This window comes from Symphalangus syndactylus, chromosome 14 (assembly GCF_028878055.3).
Source record: "Symphalangus syndactylus isolate Jambi chromosome 14, NHGRI_mSymSyn1-v2.1_pri, whole genome shotgun sequence".
Lineage (NCBI taxonomy): Eukaryota > Metazoa > Chordata > Mammalia > Primates > Hylobatidae > Symphalangus > Symphalangus syndactylus.
Window position 1 is genome coordinate 21,461,164 of NC_072436.2, and position 21,813 is coordinate 21,482,976.

A 21,813-nucleotide genomic window follows, 5' to 3' on the forward strand; every position below is an offset into this window, starting at 1 on the left:
AATATCTACCTTGGTGGCATTAAAGGAGCGAATCAATATATGCTGTGATATGTCTGGGATAAATGAACGCTGCAAGTTACCAGTCAGCTACACTGCTGTTTCTGGCAGGTACCTTCTTATTAACAAGTGGCTGCTCACGAGAATAATAATAGCACCTAGAATTTATTGCGTATGTGTTACATGTAAGGCACAGTTCTCAGCATTTCACACGAATTGCTTAATTTAATGATCACTACAGCTGCATAGGGTATTACTTCCTCTGTTTCAAGGACCTTGTCCAAATACACAGAGCTTGTACAGATGTAAGCAGTCGGCTTTCCCATATAATTGTATTTAGTCCCTCAGCTGAAATTACTCTTCGTCACAAGTCTGTTTCCACTAGCTCGTGTAAGGATTATTGCTGAACTATGTCAGGGCTATATATAAATTCTGGTATCCAAAGGAAAAAGTCCAGGACTAAAGCCACTGTACAGGCTTTCTACTCACATGTCCAGGCTCTTCTGGATCACACAGGCAGGTTATAAAACTGTTTACTAGAAACTGTTTCGACACGAAGGTCTATCAAGGGAGATCCAGACTCAATCAAAAAACTAAATTGCCACGACCTTTGCCCAGTGTATTTTCACCTTCCTGGACTTTGGTTCCCCTGATGCTAAAATGGAAAACATTTGGGCAATTGACTAGCTAATTTTCTCACTAAACGGTGCTCTGGTGTTTGAGAAGGGTACCACACCAGCTTTACAGATAAGGTCACCAAGTTTTGTATTCTTCAATAGCTCTGTGGTGTGTTTACAAACGAATGCCCCTACCCTAAGCAGGGGGTATGGATGACATTGAAAAGCCTATTCCCTACTTGACATAAATTACTTTAGCAGAAGGGTAAGGCTGAAGTGACTATTTGAAAAGTTGTGTCTGTGATCCTTATTTGCAGATGCTGAGCAAGATCAGTGCTGTTTGTGTTATGTGTGGCAATGTCCCCTCTCAATATCAAAGTAAAGGGCTCTTAGTCCCTTAATGGATTCCCTGCTCTCCTTATCCCAATGATATTCTCAACCTGATGCTTCTCACTTCCTGGTAGAACACTCATCAGTCTCAGACTAGACTAAACACTCAAGATCACTGAGACTCTGAAATCTGGCTTCGTGCCAGAAACCTTAACATTCAAAATGAAATGAACACACTTAACCAAATACATCTTGATGACTCTCTCAGGGCATTTTCTGTACAGGGAGAACTTCCATCTCTTAATCTCAAGAACGGTACTTTCTCCCCCAAGAAACTGGCCCATTCTCCAATGCCTAAAATATAAACAAACAAAGTGGGACACCAAATAACACTCTCACTGCATCCAGCCCTGTAGCCAGAATATGAGTCTAATTACAGTTGTTGGGCTTCAAGTACCACAACTTGGAAAAACAATTTAGAAAATGCCTTCTCCTCCTTGTGGCCACCGCACTTCTCCTTCACGTGCAGAATGCTTCCAAGTATGATATGTTCTAGACTTAATTTTAGCACAAGGCTCTTTGCTTTGTAACTCTGGTCTCTTCATTCAAAGTTTACATAAATGGAAATAGGAAAATACACAGACTTTTCAAAAAAAAGTTGACTGTGAGAAAATAAAGATTGTAGTCTATTGAGAAAGACATAAACATCTAAGGAAAGTTTTGATGCTTGGGACTTTTTGTACATTTGTTACTACTTTCTAAAAAAAAAGATGGGAAATTTGAGCAACTGTCAAGCCAAGAAAAAAAGCCCATGAGGGAAAGGGTCAAAAGAGGCCAGAGAGGTACACAGAAATGATGAAGCAGTGTCCCAAGGGACAACGTGGGATCAAGAACACAGGAGACAGGTAGCCTCAGAGACAGGAGTGAAGGATGTCTCTCTTTAAGACAAGAAGGAAGAGGGGCAAAAGGGGGTGACAAAGAGAAAAATCCGATGTGAAGGGAAGCCGAGAGAGGCACTCAGTATAGATGTATAACAGGGTGTTCTGCCAAGATTTCCCATGGGGTCCTAGGCAACATGAAGCCAAGAAACATTCGGAACAGCCACAATAGGTCAGCAAAGGAGTTCCCGTAGTTTCAAATGAAATTTTACCCAGTACTCTAACAGTGTATAAGCTTCTGAAGAAGTAGTCGGTGTTCCATAGAGACAAGAGAAAATTGAAACAGGCAAACAACTCTGCAAGGCTGAATTGCAGGCATGAACTAAAACTTCCTTCTTTCTTCTAAAGGCCTCCTCCATTCCAAAGTTGCTCATCCTAAAACCTGAAAAAAAAATGACTCAGAAGTCGTTCCCATCTCAAGAACTACCCACGAGTCTCAGCAGACACATGTGAGTATGAGATGTGAGTATGGGATACTTTTCTAGAAATTTTAGAATGTTTGCTACTTAAGAGTTTGAATTATTAATTTCAGAGTTGGTCCATGATATTACTTTTGCACTCTGATTCTTATTAAAATAGCTTTATTGAGATATAATTTACCTATTCACCTATTTAACATGTATTTCACCTATTTAAATTGTACAATTCAATGGCTTTTAGAATATTCGGAGTCGTGCAACCATCATCACAATCCATTTTAGAACATTTTTATCACCTACATAAACAACACCATACCCATTATCAGTCACTCCCTCTTTTCCTTCAACACCACCCCTCCCTCTAGCCCCTGGCAACTACTAGCCTACTTTCCGTCTCCACAGATTTGCCTATTCTAGATATTTCATATAATGAAATTATACAATATGTGCACTTTTGTGACTGGCTCCTTTCACTTTGCAAAATATTTTCAAAGTTCATCTGTGTTGTAGCTTGTATCAGTAATTCTTCCTTCCTATTGCTGAAAATATTCCACTGTATAGAATACCTGTGCCATCTTTTATTTATTCATTCATCAGTTGATGGGCAGATATGTATTGTTTCCACTTTTTGGCTATTATAAATAATGCTGCTAAGTACATTCATGTACAAGTTTTTTGAGTGAGCATATGTTTTTAATTCTCTTGGGTATATACCTATGAGTGAAATTGCTGGGTCCAACAGTAACTTTGTATTTAACCTTTCCTGAACCTGCCAACCTGTTTCTCAAAGCAACTACACCATGTTACATTCCCATCAGCAATGTAAAGAGTTCTAATTTCTCCACATCCTCACCTACACTTGTTATTTTCTGTTTTTGTTGCAATAGCCATCCTACATGTGAAGTAGATCTCACTGGGGTTTTGATTTGCATTTCCCTGATAATCATTGATGTTGAACATAATTTCATGTATTTATTGGCCATTTATAGATCTTCTTTGGTAAAATGTCTGTTCAAATCCTTCACTCATTTTTTTAGTTATCTTTTTAGTATTAAATGAAAGGTTCTTTACATGGTCTACATACAGATCCTTTATCAGATACACAATTTATAAATATTTTCTCCCATTCTGTCAGTTGTCTTTTCACTTTCCTGACTGTATCCTTGCCACAGAAAAATTTTTAATTTTGATGAAATCTAGCTTATCTATATTTTCATAGGTGCTTACAGTTTTGCTATTATATCTAAGAAACCATTGACTAATCCAAGGTTGTGACAATTTACACCTATGTTTTCTTCCAAGAGTATTACATGTTTAGCTCTTATATTTAAATATTTGGTTCATTGTGAAGTAGTTTTTGTATATGGTGGGAGGTAAGGGTCAAAATTCATTCTTTTACATATGTATATCCAGCAGTCCAAGCAACATTTGTTGAAAAGACTACTCCTTCCCCCCTGAATTGTCTTGGCACTCTTGTCAAAAATCAACTGATTGTAAATGCAAGGATTTATTTATGGACTTTCGATTCTATTCCATTTGTCTATGTCTATCCTTAATCCAGCATCACACTGTGTTGATTACTGTAGCTTTGCAGTAGGTTTTGAAATCAGGAAGTGTGATTCCTCCACGTTCATTCTTTTCCAAGGTAGTTTTGGCTATTCTGAGGCCTTTAAATTATCTTATGAATTTTAGGATTAGCCTATCAATTTCTGCAAAGAAGTCAGCTGAAAGTCTCATGAGAATTGCATTTAATCTTTAGATCAATTTGGAAACTACTGCCATCTTAACCATATTAAGTCTTTTGACTCATGAACATGATATGCCTTTGCATTTATTTAGATCTTCTTTAATAATCTTTCAACAGTATAGCTTTCAGAGTATAAGATTTGCATTTCTTTCGTTAAATTTATTCCAAGGTACTTTATTCTTTTTGAGGCCATTATAAAGGAAATTGTTTCGCCATATTTTATTTACAAATTGATCACAGCTAGTGTATAAAAATACAATTGATTTTTGTATGTTAATCTTGTATCCTGCACCCTTGCTGAACTTGCTTGTAAGTTCTAATAGTTTTCTTAGTGGGTTCCTTAGAATTTTCTATATATAAGATTGTGTTATCTACAAACAGAGATCATCTTACTTCTTCTTTTCCAGCGTGGATCCTTCTGATTTCATTTTCTTGTCTAGCAGTACAATGTTTAACACAGATGGCAAGAAAAGACATCCTTATGTTGTTCCTGATCTATGGGGATGTCCTCTGATTTTTGCTTTGACTCCTGCCAAGCCCTCATGAAGACAGTCATCACTAGATTAATAAATTAGGGCCTGGTCTAATATAGGAATTTCTCCTCATCATTAAAAGTTCCATAAGATGATAGTGAAAATATAAATTGGTAAAGTCCTTTGAAGGAAAGCTTGGCAAAAATCTGTCTTATGAATGCATAGTCCTTTTGTCCCAGCAATTCTACCACTAGGAATACATACTAAAGATATAACATCTCCCACTCATGCAAAATGATGTATGTACAAGTTTTTTAAACACAGCATTGTCTGTAATAACAACTGTCTAACAACGGGAGATGGCTAAATGAGGAACAGGGCATTCACACAATGGAATGCTATGGAGCCAAAAAAAGAATGTGGAAGTCTTTCTATGTATTGACGTGGTACAATCTCCAAAATACATGAAGTGAAATAAGATGCAGAAGACTATAAATTACGATTTGTATAAGAAAATGGCAAAAAAATACACAAATGGAGTTGCTTATACATGCATAAAATATCTTTGGAAGACCACATTAGAAACTGGTAATATCAGCTGGTTATGGGGAAGGCACACTGTTGCTTGTGGATAAACATAAGAGAAGGACATTCGACCGTAAATCTTCATAAACTTTCGCAATTTTTGAACCAAGTGAATATAGTACCTATTCAGAAAACTAAGTTTAAAAAAATAAGTAATAAATCACGTACCATAAAAGCCAGAAAATAGTTAATAGCAAATAACTGAACAGTCTACGAAGGACTGAAAAGAAACGGTGCATGATGGTATCAACAGTCCTGACATTGCCAAAACCTAGGTTCTTTTTCTGAATCTGATGCTAACCAGAAACTTGAAGACATAAGTTGCCTAACTTTTGTGGACTCAATTTCTTTGTCTAAAAACACAGGGATCAGAATAGTTAACTTTACCGTTCATACAGCTAACTGAAGTCAACTTTTTCTGGGGCCAACCCTACATTAGAACTTTTACAGGCATTTAAATCTCACAGCCACCCTATAAAAATGAACTATGTCCTTTAAAAAAAATTAAAAATAGGATTACCATATAATCTAGCAACTCCACTTCTAGGGATATATCCGAAAGAATTGAAAGTGGGGTATTATGGGCCAAATTGTATTCCCACAAAATTTATGAAATCTTAACTCCCAGTACCTCAGAACATCATTTTATTTGGAAATACCTTTTTAAAGAGGTAGCTACATTAAAATATGGTATTTAGGATGGGTCCTCATCTAATATGAATGGTGTCCTTGTATGAAGAGGAAATTTGGACATGGACACACAGACGCACACACACGAAAGATCACTTGAAGATATAGAGAGGGACAGTCATTTATAAGCCAAGGGGAGAGGCCTCAGAAGAAATTAATCCTAATAACACCTTGATCTCAGATGCCTAGCCTGCAGAATTATGAGAAAATAAATTTCTGTTATTTAAGTTACTCAGTCTAGGGACTCTTTTATGACAGCCCTAGCAAACTAACACACGGTCTCAAGGAGATATTTGTACACCCATGTTCATGGCAGTATTATTCACAATTGCCAAAAGGTGGAAGCAACCCAAGTGTCCGCTGACAGGTAAATAGATACACAAAATATGGTAGATACAGACGACACACAGATGATGGAAGATGATTCAGCCTTAAAAAGAAAGGGAATTCTGACACATGCTACAACATGGATGAACCTTGGAGACATTATGCTAAGTAAAATAAGCCAGTCATAGAATGACAAATACTGTATGATTCCACTTAAACAAGGTACCTGGAGTAGTCAAATTCATACAGACAGAAAGTAAAGTGATGGCTACTAGGGGCTGGAGGAGGGGGAAAATATTGGGGAGTTACTGTTTAATGAGTGTGGATTTTCAATTTTATAAAATCAAAAAAGAGTTCTGGAGACAGATGCATACCAATGTGGATGTACTTAATGCCACTGAATTATACTATAATGATTAAGATGATAATTCTATGTTGTTGTATTTTACCACAATTTAAACATCTTTCAAAAGGAAAAAAATGAACTATTATTCTCTCATTTCACAGGTTCAGAAACTAAGGTTTAGATGCTAACATTCTTTTCTTAAGTTCTAACAGTTGGTATTCCCATCCAGGTCTGAATCCCAAACCAAGCTAGAAGTACTGCTTTTCCATCCTACCATTAAATTATCTCCAAATTCAGGTTGTTTTCAGATGATTTTGCTTCCCCAACAAGCATTCTGCTTGTTTAGCTACCCTGGAGGTGTACGCTTTCTTCAGAAGGTTACTTGAATCATTCCCATGCTTCCCAATCTCTATATTCCTGATGGCACTATAGCCTCTTGTTTCGGGATCCAAAAAGAGGAAGAACGAAATGGGCTTTTTCCAAAATACCCAGTGGCTCTAATGACAGATGCCAAGACAGCTTCCTCCTTGTATGCCAAAGGCTACATTCTCTGCAGTTAAACACATTACTACTTCTCCTCAATTGTCTCAATTTCCAAATGCTGTTGGACCAGAAGCTTTGCTCTCTGAAAAGCTGAAACTAGTCCCCGGGGTAAGACTATGTGGAGAGTCCTGTTCCCCGTGCTTGCCAAGTGGCAAACAGGTTACGGCTGCTGAGAAGAACGGAATGTCCTGTGAAAAAAAAGGAGGGACATAGAGGTAGCCACGAGCAATACGGGTTGCTGCCATAGTGTTTCATGTGCTGGGGAACGAAAGTGAAAGAACATGAAGGAGCTCAGGGTACCGATGCAAAATTCTAGGAAATGATGCTACGTTCTTTAGAATGCTCGACTCTCCAGAATATAAGCCCCTGAATTGCTGGAAGATTTTTAAAAATACTTTTTGCTTAAATTTTATGAACAAATAAAAAAACATTCAACCTGGGAATATCAGATTAATTCTCCAAATCCCTTTATACTGTGAAAGAGCCAAGAGCTAAGTAACTCTGCAGCCAGAGTTGGGAGGCCAAGCCGGGTGGATCACTTGAGGTCAGGAGTTCGAGACCAGCTTGGCCAACATGGTGAAATCCCGCCTCTACTAAAGATACAAAAATTAGCCAGGCATGGTGGTGTGTGCCTGCAATCCCAGCTATTCGGGAGGCTGAGGCAGGAGAATTGCTTGGAGGCAGGAGGAACCCAGGAGAGGTTGCAGTGAGCTGAGATCGCACCATTGCACTCCAGCCTGAGCAACAGAGCGAGACTCTGTCTCAAAAAAAAAAAAAAAAAAAAAAAAAAGAACAAAAGGAAAAGTACATTTCCTGGGCTCAGCTCCCCAAATATCCACACAGTAAGGTAAAATCAGTGACATAAGCCTCCAAGTCATTGCTCAGATTCTGTCATGTTACTGAAATTTTGTTACATTTAATACAGATTGAGTATACTTTGTCTGAAATGCTTGGGACCAGAAGTGTTTTGAATTTTTTTTTTTACTTTGGAATATTTGTACATGCATAATGAGATATTTTGGGGATGAAACCCAAGTCTAAACATAAAGTTTATTTATGTTTCACAGATACCCTTTTACACATAGCTTGAAGGTAATTTTATACAATTATTTTAAATAATTTTGCACACGAAGCAAACTTTGTGTTAAGTACCCGAGTGTGGCATTTTTCACTTGTGGCATCATGTTGGTGCTCAAAAAGTTTCACATTTTGGAGCTTTTCAGATTAGGGATGCTTGACCTGCACTGCTTGGAAGAAGTAGGCCATGAACTAGGGCTAAGAATTTTTTTTTTTATAAAATAAATAGCTACAGCTATTGTAGTCATCTCTTTCGTCGCAGAATGCATCCTGTTCTAGATATTCTGGCAGAAGCTGTGATCACCGGTCACACCACACTTCCTTCTGAGTGTTTACACAACCACATTATTTTTCAGTGAATTGAATACTGTATAAGCACAGGCTGAAACACAGCCACATCAGACCTAGAAAGAAAAATGGAGACACACACGTTCAATATGCATCTAAGCTCAAAACCTGTCCAAAGTCTTCAACCTCAGAACCTAAGAGAAGTTCGCCCCTGTGCTAGCTCATGGCTGGCTCTGGCACAAGGCAGGCAAATGTCTTACCCAAGGAGCCACGTAAGCTAACAGTGCCATCAAGAAGAGAACTGGAAGAAATAAATACATAGCACTTTGATTCACTCATCCTCTCCTCAAATATTTACTCAATACTTACTATACGTTAGTTAGCGCTGGGCACTATACACTACACCTTGAAAGTAAAATATGACGCCGGGCACCGTGGCTCATGCCTGTAATCCCTGCACTTTGGGAGGCCGAAGTGAGTAGATCACCTGAGGTCAGGAGTTCGAGACCAACCTGGCCAACATGATGAAACCCCATCTCTACTAAAAATACAAAAAATTAGCTGGGCATGGTGGCAGGCGCCTGCAATCCCAGCTACTCAGGAGGCTGAGCCAGGATAATCACTTGAACCTGGGAGGCAGAGGTTGCAATGAGCTGAGATTGAGCCACTGCACTCCAGCCTGGGCAACAAGGGTGAAACTCCGTCTCAAAAAAAGAAAGAAAGTAAAATATGAATGAGAGCCAGCCCCCTACTCCTGTCCACCCCCATCTTCCCATATGTCTCTTCTGGAATGATTAAGTTACACAGTGATATCCCCAGAGGCTACAAGAAGGACACATATGCAATGGTAACTTCCTGCATGGCCTGAATGAGCTGAGGGAATGGGGAAACTAGAAAGCAAACTGGCCTCTTTGGTTGAATTCCCAGTCTTTGGAGAAGTTGTCTATAGCTCCTTCCACGCTGCCTACCAAGTATAATTCAAACTATTCAAACTGGCATTCAAGCGCCTACCCCAGCTGTGCTGTCTTCTGTGTCCACTCCTAAGAAATAACTACAAGGTACTCAAATGGAAGTCCCGCTGTTTCCCGGAACACACCCAATCTTGGTCTGGACTCTACTTTGACCATACTAATCTTGCCACCTTTAACACCTTTACCTGTCCTCTCTCCCTGTAACACATGCAAACCGCTCTCTGTCTATGAAGAGTTCTTTTTCCGGCATTTTTGTCCAATGCCCTCTTCCTATGAACCCGTCCCTCGTCTACTATCTCCTTCCCTTCCCTTCCACCTACAAGACTAGAAAGTTATCTGTGCATCTGCTACTTTGCATAGTCATACTAGGCCCAAAGCAGGAACTTAACAGATGTCACATCTGCTAACTCTCCCAGTTGCATAATGAGTTGATATCCTCATTGTGCAGATGAGAAACTGAACTTTAGAATAGTCAGGTAAATAAACCAAAGTATTACAACTAGATAAGAGTGGAGCTAGGTGTGGCTTGCTCAAAGCCTGCATTTTCCTCATTAGACCCTTTGGAGTGTAGTGTGTGCATGGGATACAAGTTATGTAACACTCCTAATTTATCTCCTCTCACCTCCCACTTCAGTCCCCGATGTGGCTTTCCAATCCAGCAGAGGTTCCAACCAACTTCCAAACAGGTGCAACTTGATAGCACCTCATCTTTGGCTGTACCAGATGCCTTCTATCTCTGGACTCCTGCCCTCAGACTTCTCCGACACCTGAAGGAAGCTTCTGGGACAGCTGACATGCACAACCTGGGAGCTAAAACATGTGGGACCAGCTGTGACCAATGAACAATGATGGACAGGAGACGATAACCCCACTAGTTCCTTACAGTGCTGAGATAAATTTCATGAGTCTCCTAGAAGATCTGATGGGATCGAACATCAGTTGTCCCTAGAATGACCGCTGTACTGGCTTTCCTTCCTTCCCTATTTCATCCCCCCTCGTCCCTCCTACACCTTGGGATCACATTGACAAATAAGTCTCTTTCATGCAATTCCCTATTTCAAGCTCTATATTCAGTTAGCAGACGGCAGAAATGTGGTCCAAAGCAGGAGAGGACTCAGCAGCAGCAGGCTGTGACAATCTGCCTTGTCACTCAAGCCATGTGAATGAGAAGATCCAGTGGTGGCTGGTTGAATGCATGACTCCCCTGTGGATGTCAGCCAGAGTCTTCTTCTCAGACACCCAGTGCTAGCACAATGGCCCCATGGATGAGATGGCTCAGGTGGCAGGATAAAGGCTGTATGTGGGCTCGGCATTGTGGGCTTTCTCTTAGCAATGACCTAGCTATTACCACTGCTGAATGGTCCAGCCAACCAATAGCAGAGGGACATGCCAATCTCTATAGCACCTTCACCAATATCAGCCAGGCCCTTGGGGAAAGGCTGATCATAACAGACCACTTCCACCCCAAAAAGGAGAGGGGAGATAGAAATTCATGCTTACATAAATTGACATGTACTCCAGTTTTGGGTTTGCTTTCTCTGCCTTTAGGGTCTCTGCAAGTGCCACTATTTGAGAACATAAGAATGCCTAATCTACCAGTGTAGTATCCCACACAACATTGCTTCAGACCCAGGGATTGATATATGTCAAAGGAGGTGCAGCAATGAGTGTATGAGTAGGGACTCCATGAGTTTTCTCATATACCTCCTCATTCACAAGCATCCAGCTTAACTGAAGACTGGATTGGCCTGTTAAAGGCTTAGTTAGGAGACTAGCCTGAGAAACACAATCTGCGATTCCAGTATCACCTTGATTCACGCCCCAGCCCTGGAATTTCTGCAAGGAAGCTTGGTTTTTTGGTTTTGTTTTCGAGGGGTTTTTTAGTGAAGAATGGTGTCAAAATCTGCGTACCAGGTGTTCTCATTGTTATTGGGATATCATTTCTTCTTGGTCCTTTTAACAGGCAGAGCTAGGAAATATATGACTGTATGTATACCTATACATATATATGTCTTCACACATATTTATAAATATACATATACATACATCTGCACATAAACACACATATATGCATTCACTCTTGCATATTTTAGAAATCATAAATTCAATTCACACCAATATGCCAATTCCAGTCCACTCCATAGGGCTATTTCTGCCTTTTCTCATTTGTTCAACCTTATTACACACCTAAAAAGGGTTTCGAGATTGCTTCATCCATACTACTGCATGGTTCTCATCTTAAGAGTGATGAAACGTTGCTCCAAAGCTACCCGGCAGGATTACACTCCTCTTATTTGTGAGAAATGTATCACATACCCATGGCTGAACCAGTCTCTAGCAAAGGAGACAGGGGACCATCATGATTGGTTTAGACCCATCATTCTCCGCCATCCCCACCACCCCTGGGACCAGACGCCAGGGCCCCCTCTCAAACACACCATCCCATGGAGGAGGGTGAGCCGCCTGAAGATAATAAGGTTTCTCATAGGAAGAAGGAATGCAGGCTACAGAACATGGTTATGGGAAAGGCAACAAACTATCTCCTATATTAACCCACAATCCAGAGTGGAATAGGCAACATAAAACTTCTGAAATTATATATAAAATGTTCTTTGCGTGTACACACGTGAGAGGAGAAAATCCTCAGTCATCATTTTCTCAGAGGGCTCAGTGACCCAAGAAAAGTTTAGAACCATTTTCATTTTAAACAAACACAGATTTCAATCTTAAGTTGAACAAGAACAAGAGGTTTCCAGGAACTTAAACCCTAATTCAGAAAATACAAGTGTTTTCGCAATCTCATTTATTACACTCTGCTTCGAGGGCAGGAATCAGAAGACTGCACAGGCTTTGTCAAAATACAAATGTTTGTCTCAATTTCAGTCCTCTTTGAGCTTGTTCCTAGAGCCTGACTTTTCAGGCTTCTAAGGCAATTAAGGGGCACTGAATCCTCAGCGAATTAGACATGCTGCCTTTTAAATTCTCATTCTTCTAAAGAAAAAAGGGGATGGAGCAGGAGTCCCTGAAGGAATAAAGGAAACAGAAGTGCAAACTGCCATAAAGAAGAAGTGAATCCATGGCTTAGGAGCTAAAGAGCAAATGTCAAGGCAGCTTGTCAGTTTCAATGTGCCCTTGGGATTTCATCCCGTTGGCCCCAAATGCAGCATTCAGGGTCCTAGAAGTATTACCACCATCTGGAACAGCTGTGGTCATAGAAAGAGATCAACTTGTCCAGAGCTTTAATCCTCTAGGGCTTCTTCAACAGTTCTATTTAATCTATCTGAAAAGGCTTAGTACAAAAGCATCTACTGCAGCCATTATGCAGGGTAAGAAGGAGAGAGGGAGCATTAAAAAGCATGTGCTTTTGGGTGTGGCTCTTACATTTTTGCCAGGCAGACAACTGCTGTTCGGGCAGAGATGAATGCATGGAATCTAGAAGATTTTACTCAGCCACCTCAGTCAAAAAGTGGCCCTATAAAACGATCATCCAAATGAAAGACTTTTGAGAGTAAAAGAGGATACTATTAAAGATTAAACCAAGACAAAAGCCACGAAGCAGGGCAGTCTCAGCCAACCTATGACATCCTCATCAATCAGTACTTTATATTACTCTCCTCTGCTCTGGTCTCTGTCATTGACTCAGCACTTTGCATATGCCCAACATTGTGTTAGTATCATAGAGAATATGCAAAATTAATTAAAATGAAATAGCATACCATAAATACCGTAACACACCAAAACATGTAGTCCTTGCCCATACGGAGCCAGCTCTTCACATTAACATTACTCTGGCCGCCTTGAGCAATAGCCATTTGGCTAGCCCTAAAATTAAAATTAACTGATGTTTACTCTGAGCTAAGGCATTAGGAGCATTTATTTGCATGCTTTGGTTTTTAAATCTTTGATTCAGAATATGTCCAAGTGACTCATTAGTCTATTTTGGTCTTGGGCATTAAGCTGCATTCAGAAAGTCTGGCTTACGATCACACATACCAGGGTAGAGGGAGGCTCTCCTAAGAAACCACTGGAACATCTGACAGAGGTGATGAAACCAAACAGATCTGATCAATAACACCTTGAAAATAGATATATTGAACGCTGAACATATTTTTACATTTTAAGTCAACTCCAAAGTGTCTCCTGGATCAATAATCATTGATGTACATTAACTGCCATTCTCTAGTCCTCTTAGCTAAAAACATTTCAAACCTAGGACTCCCAATTTCTTGCACTTTTCAACACTGGAGGGGGACAAAAGTAATTTTACCACTGATGCTTAAAAAAAAATGTACTTTTAAAAATAAATACCATAATTTCCTAAGTTCAAAAAGAAGATATTTATCATAAAATTTAGAAAATAAAGAAAGGTATAAGGAAGAAAGCTGAAATTACCCAAATTCCACTAACCAGGCAAAACTGCTATTAGTATTTTGATGTATTACTTTACAGCCATTTTTGTACACAAACCTGTAACTACATATGCTTACATAGATATAGAATTTTCTCATAAAATTGAGACCATACTGTGTATATAATTTTTAATACCACTTTTATCCCTTGGCATTTTATTGTGAACATTTTCTGCAGGAATTAATCCTATTTTTGTAAACTTTTTTCAGTTGCAAATTATTCCACTCAAAATACAGTTAAGTACTCACTTAACATTTTCAACAGTTTCTTGAAAACTGTGACTTTAAGCAAAACAACATGTAATGAAATCAATTTTACCACAGGCTAATTAATATAAACAAGAATAAGTTTCCTGTGGCATATTTCTGATCACAAAAAATAACCAGATTTCTAAATAAAGACCAAGACACATCTAATATTAAACACTGAAATGAAAGTGGGCCGTGCATACATTTAAGAAAGATGAATAGGCCAGGCTCATTGGCTCATGCTTGTAATCCCAGCACTTTGGGAGGCCGAGGTGTGTGGATCACTTGAGTCCAGGAGTTCGAGACCAGCCTGGAAAACACGGTGAAACCCCATCTCTACTGAAAATACAAAAAATACAGAAATTAGATGGGCATAGTGGCGCATGCCTGTGGTCCCAGCTACTTAGGAGGCTGAGGCGGAAGGATTGCTTGAGCCCAGGGAGTAGAGGCTGCAGGGAGCCAAGGCCATACTACTGTACCCCAGCCCGAGCAATAGAGTGAAACTCCATTTCAAAAAAAAAAAAAAAAAAAGAATAAAACAAGTAAGATAATGATGTTGCTAATTACTCCAGTTCAAGGTGGCCAGATCTTATCCCAGTAGCTCAGAGTACTGAGCTGGGACCCAACCTGGACAGGATGCCATCCCGCCTCAGGGTGCACCCACCCTCACCCACACTCACTTAGATGGGGACGATGCAGACACGTCCACTAATCCACATGCACATCTTTGAGATGTAAGAGGAACCCTGAGTGCCCAGAGGTTACCCTTGCAGACACGGGCAGAATTACAAACTCCACACAGACAGCGGCCCTGGTTGGGAACTGACTTTGTTTTCTCATCAACACTATAATAAAACAATGTTGAATGAAATGGCATTATTCAAGGACCTACTGCACTACAAATCTTGCTTGTAACGATGCGTATTTATTTGTAATTTATTATTGTTAATGTTAAACTTTTTTTTAGATTCGGGGGTACCTGTGCGGCCTTGTAACAGGGAGTATGTTGCTTAATGCTGAGATTTGGGCTTCTATTGAACTCATCAAGTAACCAAATGCAGAGCTAGCATGCATTTGTAGCATGTGTGAATATGTTTGGCTCTTTAAAAACACCAAGTTGAAGAACGATATATTAAGTCACTCAGTTTTACAGGACTTGAAATCAACATGCTCAGAATAACCCAAGGCCTCTGAAATGAATAAAGAGATAAAAATCAGGGTGGTATCAGACCACTTTCTCTAAAGGCCAATCAGAGAACAGAAGGACATCCCTGGGGGGAAGATGTGCTAGACACTGCAGCTTCTAGAAACAGATAGTAATTTTTAAATCATACGAAAACATTCATCTAAACATTTTAATACTTTCTACAGGCTTTATATTTGTGTCAAGCACTGACAATACAAGGAGGGCTAAACCATAATCTTTTCTCTCACAGACTTTACAGCCTACAGAATAATACAGATTTAAAGTTGACACTTTGTTGTGTTTTTTAACATATGAATTGCTTATTTATGGAATTTTTTATTTGCTATTTTGGGTTTTTTTTTGTTTTCCTTTATTTTATTGTATTCTATTATTTTAGATTCAAGGGTACATGTGCTGGTTTGTTACACAGGTGTATTGCATAATGATGAGGTTTGGGCTTCCAGTGTACCCATCACCAAAATAGTGAACACTGTGCCTAGTAGGTAATATTTTTAATCCTTACCCACTTTCCACTCTCCCCTTTTCTGGAGTCCCCAGTGTCTATTATTTCCATCTTTATGTGCGCACTGTTTAGCTCCAGCATATAAGTGAGAACATGCAGTATTTTATTTTCTGTCCCTGAGTTACTTCACTTAGGATAATGGCCTCCAGCTCCATCCATGTTGCTACAAAAGGCATACTTCCGTTCTCTTCTATGGCTGTATAGTATTCCATGGCATATATATATATATATATATATATATATATATATATATATATCACACTTTCTTTATCCAGTCAACCACTGATGGATGCTTAGGTTGATTTCATGACTTTGTAAAGCTGACATTTTGAATGCTTGAGGCCACTGAAAGCTGGTGGTTGAGAGTGAGCAAAATGAAATTACACCAAGTCAGCAAAGAGTATAACAACAGTTCTTTTCCACTTAATACATTTCATTTTTTTCCTACCCTATTTTGATAGTTTGAGATACATGCTCAATCAATTAATTTACCTGCAATGAAGTTATTATATTGAAAAACATATACTGAGCTCTTCCTATGTGCAGACACCGTCCTAGGTGCTGTGAATTTCACAATGAACGCACCATGGCCTCTGCCCCTACAAACAGCCAGGGTGAGGGTGTGTTTCAAGGCTGGTTCCTGGAAAAGGAGTGTGCATTGGGAGGTGGGGATGGGAGATGGTAAAAGGGAAAGTGAGAAGAGGCAAGGCATTCTGGTAAAGGCCATAAGCAAACACACCATCAAAAGCAAAGAGGTGTGGTGTGTCCAGAGGGCTAGGCAGAATGCGTGAGGAGGTAGTGTCAAGTTCTAGGCAGACAGCACCAGGAAACAAAAACAGAGGTAAGCAGGTAGTGCCGTTGAGGAGTTTGAAGCAAGGTTGGTATGGTCACAGTTCTGTTAGATGATGCCCTGCTTCATACTTCATTGACAAAATAAAAGCCATGAGATGGCACTTCACTTATCTCCCATCACAATGTCACAAAGCATCCAAATCCTCCATCTTCCCTTCTATACACAAGGGGGCATGTCCCTCCCATTAAAGGTCAAGCTCTCTGCTGGCTCTGGATTCATCCACTCTTGTCCTAGGAAAGATTCCAGTGCTTCCTTGCAGGGTTTCCTCCCTTCCCTGATGGAAGAAGCATCTATCCTCCCTGGATGAAGGATTCCAGGGCCTCATCTTAGTGATGCTCCAAGTATCATCATCATGCTACTTTTGCCTGGTTTATTCTTATCAGCAAACATCGTTTGTATTTGCCTAAAAAAATGCTTCATTTCATTCCACATCCCCTCCAGCCATAATCCAAGTTATCTAAAGAGTTGTCTACACACTACATTGTTTCTACTTTATGGTTTTCTTTTTGCAACAGGGTCTCACTCTGTCATCCAGGCTGGAGTGCAATGGTGTGATGAGGCTCACTGCAAACTCTACCTCCTGGGCTCAAGGGATCCTCCCACCTTAGCCTCCTGAGTAGCCAGGACTACAGGCACACACCACCATGCCCAGCTAACGTTTTGGATTTTTTTTGTAGAGATGGGGTTTCACCATGTTGCCCAGGTTGGTCTTAAACTCCTGGACTCAAATGATCCACCCGCCTCAGCCTCCCAAAGTGCTGGGATTACAGGCGTGAGCCACCATGCCAGGCCCACTGTTTCTACTTTCTAACTTCCCCTTTCATTGCTCCACCAGCCATGATATGGCTCTCCTTTGCCATCATATGTCCGAAAAAGCTCTTGTCAAGGTCATCAACCACCCCTATAGATACTTTTCTCTTTATTTACTTATTTATTTTTTTGAGATGGAGTCTCACTCCATTGCCCCCAGGCTGGGGTGCAGTGGAGTGATCTCGGCTCACTGTAACCTCTACTTCCCGGGTTCAAGCAATTCTCCTGCCTCAGCCTCCCAAGTAGCTGGGATTACAGGCATCTACCACCATGCCTGGCTAATTTTTTGTATTTTTCATAGACACGGAAAATACCATGCCGTGTTGGCCAGGCTGGTCTCGAACTCCTGATCTCGTGATCCGCCCGCCTCGTGATCCACCCACCTCAGCCTCCCAAAGCACTGGGATTACAGGTGTGCACCACCGCACCTGGCCCCCTATAGATACTTTTCTCATTTGACTCTACCTTTGTGGTAGGCAGAATAATATCCACTCCACTCTCAAAGCTGTCCATGCCCTACTTCCCAGATTCTGTGAATATGTTACCTTCCATGACAAAACGATCTTTGCAGAAATGATTAAAGTTAACGATTGATCAGGATTACTTGGATATTTTGAGCGGGCTCAAAATAGTCCTTAAAAGTGGAAGAGGAAGGTAGAGGGGTTGGTTAGAGAGATGCAATGTGAGAAGAACTTGACCAGCCTTGCAGGCTTTTAAGATGAAGGAAGGGGACAGAACTCAAGGAATGCATGTGGCCTCTAGAACCTAGCAACAGTCCTCAACTGACAGCCAGCAAGAAAACAGGGATCTCATTTCCACAATTACAAGAAAGTGGGATCTATCCTCCCCTAGAAAATAGGTCCTGCACTCTCTACTGCAGACCACAAGGGCCTCTGTAACACGATTCTTGCCCATTTTTCTGATCCCATCTCCTATGACTTCTTCAATTGCTCTGTGCATTAATCACTTTCTTCTAGTGTTCAGTTCTTTGAAACAAATAAGCTCTTACACATCTCGGAGTCTTTGCAAACTGTTCATTCTGTCTAGATTGCTTGTCCAACCTGCCTGTTGTTGTTGTTGTTGTTGTTGTTGTTGTTGTTGTTGTTCTGTTTTGTTTTGTTTTGGGCTTTTTGCAGCCTGAAACCATGGTTTTTAGTTTCTGTCTCTAGTGATAAGCAGAAAAGAGGGATGATGAAGGGGCTTTACTGGCCCAACCAGAAACAGAAACTAAGAACCCATAACTGTATTCTCTCCCTTGGACACCCCTGGCTCCCTTCATTCCTCTTCTAGTTTCTTCGCACCTTTTCGAACTCAGCTTCGATGTCATCATCAAGGAGAGCCCTTGTTCATCAACCCTATGCAAAGTATACCTTCTCTTTCATCCTCCACCTCAAATCCTTGTTTGTTTCCTTTACAACAGTTTATAAACACATTAGTTATGTTTGCGTACACGGCTTTATTGGCCTTCAGTACTAGGAACTAAGTTTTGCGAGAGCAGAAACAGTGATTCGTTGGCTATGTTATCCCAGCCCTGAAAAGAGTAATTGGCTCATAAATGGTTGTTGAATTACTTCCTTAGTCATTCTGGTGGCAGATGGAGAGTGGGTCAAATAGAGGATGAGACTGGAGTCAGGAAAACTCATTGAGAGATTACAGCAGAGGCTCAAATGAGGGATGAGAAGGGCCTGGATTGGATTAGTGATGGTAGAGATGGGGAGAAGGAACTCTGAATTACACTAAAGGTCCTTCTAGGGAAATAGCAGGTAACAACTGAAAACGCCATCACAGGAGAAGCAATCTAGGAATGTGGGAAGGGGTGCACTTGGGCTGAAACAGGTTAAGATTCAGGCACCATCCAGGTAAAGAAATCCAAGGCCAGTTGCGATGGCTCATGCCTGTAATTCCAGCACTTTGGGAGGCCAAGGAAGGTGGATCACTTGAGGTCAGGAGTTCGAGACCAGTCTAGCCAACATGGTGAAACCTCGTCTCTACTAAAAATACAAAAATTAGCTGGGCGTGGTGGCACACGCCTGTAATCCCAGCTACTTGGGAGGCTGAGGCATGAGAATCGCTTGAACCTGGGAGGTGGAGGTTGTTGCAGTGAGCTGAAATCACATGCCACTGCACTCCAGCCTGGGTGACAGAGCGAGACTCTGTCTAACAACAACAACAACAACAAAAAAACCCACGAAACTAAGAAAAGAAATCCAGCAAACAACTGCTTACTCAAGTCTTAAGCTTCAAGGAAAAGACTGAATAAAAACTGAGATTTGGGAGTTACTATTATACATAGATATGTACACATTAACATTTTTATAGTATGGTAGTTCCAGGATGTTCTCAGTTGTCTCACCAAGAAGTCTAAAAGCATTACTTAACAGTCAACCTAGCAACAGTGAAAATGGAAAAAGACTCAGTCCAGAGCCGTCCTCTAGAAAACCCAAATCAATACACAATGAAAGGAAACTCACCACAATGGCATTTCACAGCTCCATACAACCCATTCTCCTCCCACTTTCCCCCTCCTGATTATCTCAACCCTTCCTGGCTACAGATGGCCCACGTCCTAACAAACAGCAGCCAATGAGCACCACATGGCTGTGTTCCCTGCAGAGCAGACCAGTCAGATATCATTAAGTATTAGGTAAAACATCATCCCAAGAGTTCTCCCTGAAAAATATCAAAACACAAATTCTAACATGTTCCAGTCTCTTCTTGTACCTATTCATATATGGTACCTCAGTTACTTAATTCCGTATTCTTTGCCTTATATAGGGACCCCTTTATTACTGCCTAGGATGCAGGTATGAAGAAATAATTGGTGGAACAAAACTCAGCTTCAAGTAAAGCATTAACCAGAAGGATAGAATGGGGGCCAGTGAGATTACCAGTTCATGAGCCATTACCAATTCTTATTGTAATCCATGTAAATATTAAGATGCACTTTTCTGGTTTGTTAGTATTATCTTTGCAACAGATTTCATGGTAGAACCACCATAATAAACAGATGGCACATCAAAAGTTCACTCGTTAATCTGATTGTTTAGCTCTGTATATATTTCTCAGATACACAATATTTCAATAGGGAGCCTCCAACATCAGCCCAACAAAAACCTATTTAACTGATAACATAAGTGAATCCTAGATCTCTGAACCTGGAACAAGCCTTAAGTGAGTAGAAGTCATTTTATGAGGAAAAATGAGGAAAGATGAGGAAACCGAGGCTGCTCCAAGTCATACAATTAGTCCTGTGAATAATGCTTTAAACCCATCCACCCAGTATAACCTGTTTCTGTAAGAAACTGCCACGGGATTTCCCCGCATTCACAGGGATTGCTAAGAGCATCCGATTTCCACTTTTGCTTCGGAATGCAAGGTCTTGCCCAGTTTCAAACCACTGGAGGGGATGCAGTGCCGATGGCTTGAGAAACAAATTCCAGAAAGGAATGGGCCAAAGAATAGAGCTGAGGGATGATAAGGAGGGTCTACACACTTTCTGGGAAAACGGAGATCATAGTAAAAGTAACAATACAGAATACCTTCTTGCGTTTTTGACTTCTTTAATTTACAATATGCTTTTCCATCGAGGAAGAGAAGATAATGGACAAGCTACTAGAGGAAGGGAGTGGAAAGAGGAGGTCTATATATTTATATATTTCTTTTTTTTTTTTTTTTTGAGACAGAGTCCTCCTCTGTCACCCAGGCTGGAGTAGTGGCTTGCTCTTGGCTCACTGCAACCTCTGCCTCCTGGTTCAAGCTATTCTTCTGCCTCAGCCTCCCGAGTAGCTGGGACTACAGGTGTTTGCCACCACGCTTGGCTAATTTTTGCATTTTTTTTTTTTTTTTAGGAGAGACAGAGTCTCACCATGTTGGCTAGGCTGGTCTCAAACTACTGGCCTCAGGTAATCCGCCCACCTTGGCCTCCCAAAGTGCTGGGATTACAGGCGTGAGCCACTATGCCCAACCGGAGGTCTATATATTTCTAAGAAGTGGAAGAAAAGGCTCAGAAGAATTAGAGGCACTAAAAAGCATCACCAGGGCTGGGTGCAGTGGCTCATGCCTGTAATCCCAGCACTTTGAGAGGCCAAGGCGGGCAGATCACCTGAGGTCAGTAGTTTGAGAGCAGCCTAGCCAACATGGTGAGACCCCATCTCTACTAAATACAAAACATCAGCTAGGCATGGTGGCGCAGGCCTGTAATCCCAGCTACTTGGGAGGCTGAGGCAGGAGAATCTCTTGAACTCGGGAGGCAGGGGTTGCAGTGAGCCGAGACTGCACCACTGTATTCCAGCCTGGACAACAAGAGCAAAACTTTGTTTCCAAAAAAAAAAAGAAAAAAACAAAACATCACCAGGAAGGGCAAATCCCTCCTCTGCATCCCCTATCTTGTCACCTCTACCATTAACAAAATCAGCAATGAGGATGCATCAGGAGG

General features: G+C 40.8%; 1 protein-coding gene and 1 long non-coding RNA gene across 3 annotated transcripts in view; one reads left to right on the top strand and one right to left on the bottom strand.

Annotated features, from left to right (window-relative positions):
• MAP2K6 (mitogen-activated protein kinase kinase 6) overlaps positions 1-21,813 on the bottom strand; it is a 129,376-nt gene that overhangs the window by 57,277 nt on the left and 50,286 nt on the right. The gene's annotated exons all lie outside the window — the stretch shown is intronic.
• On the top strand, positions 1,794-13,800 carry LOC134732438 (uncharacterized). 2 transcript variants are annotated; one of them, XR_010115601.1, is made up of 3 exons: positions 1,794-1,849; positions 2,231-2,331; positions 9,983-13,800. It is a non-coding gene; the product is annotated as an uncharacterized lncRNA (long non-coding RNA). The 2 variants fall into 2 exon arrangements; XR_010115600.1 differs by having other exon boundaries at positions 1,807-2,054; positions 9,983-11,625.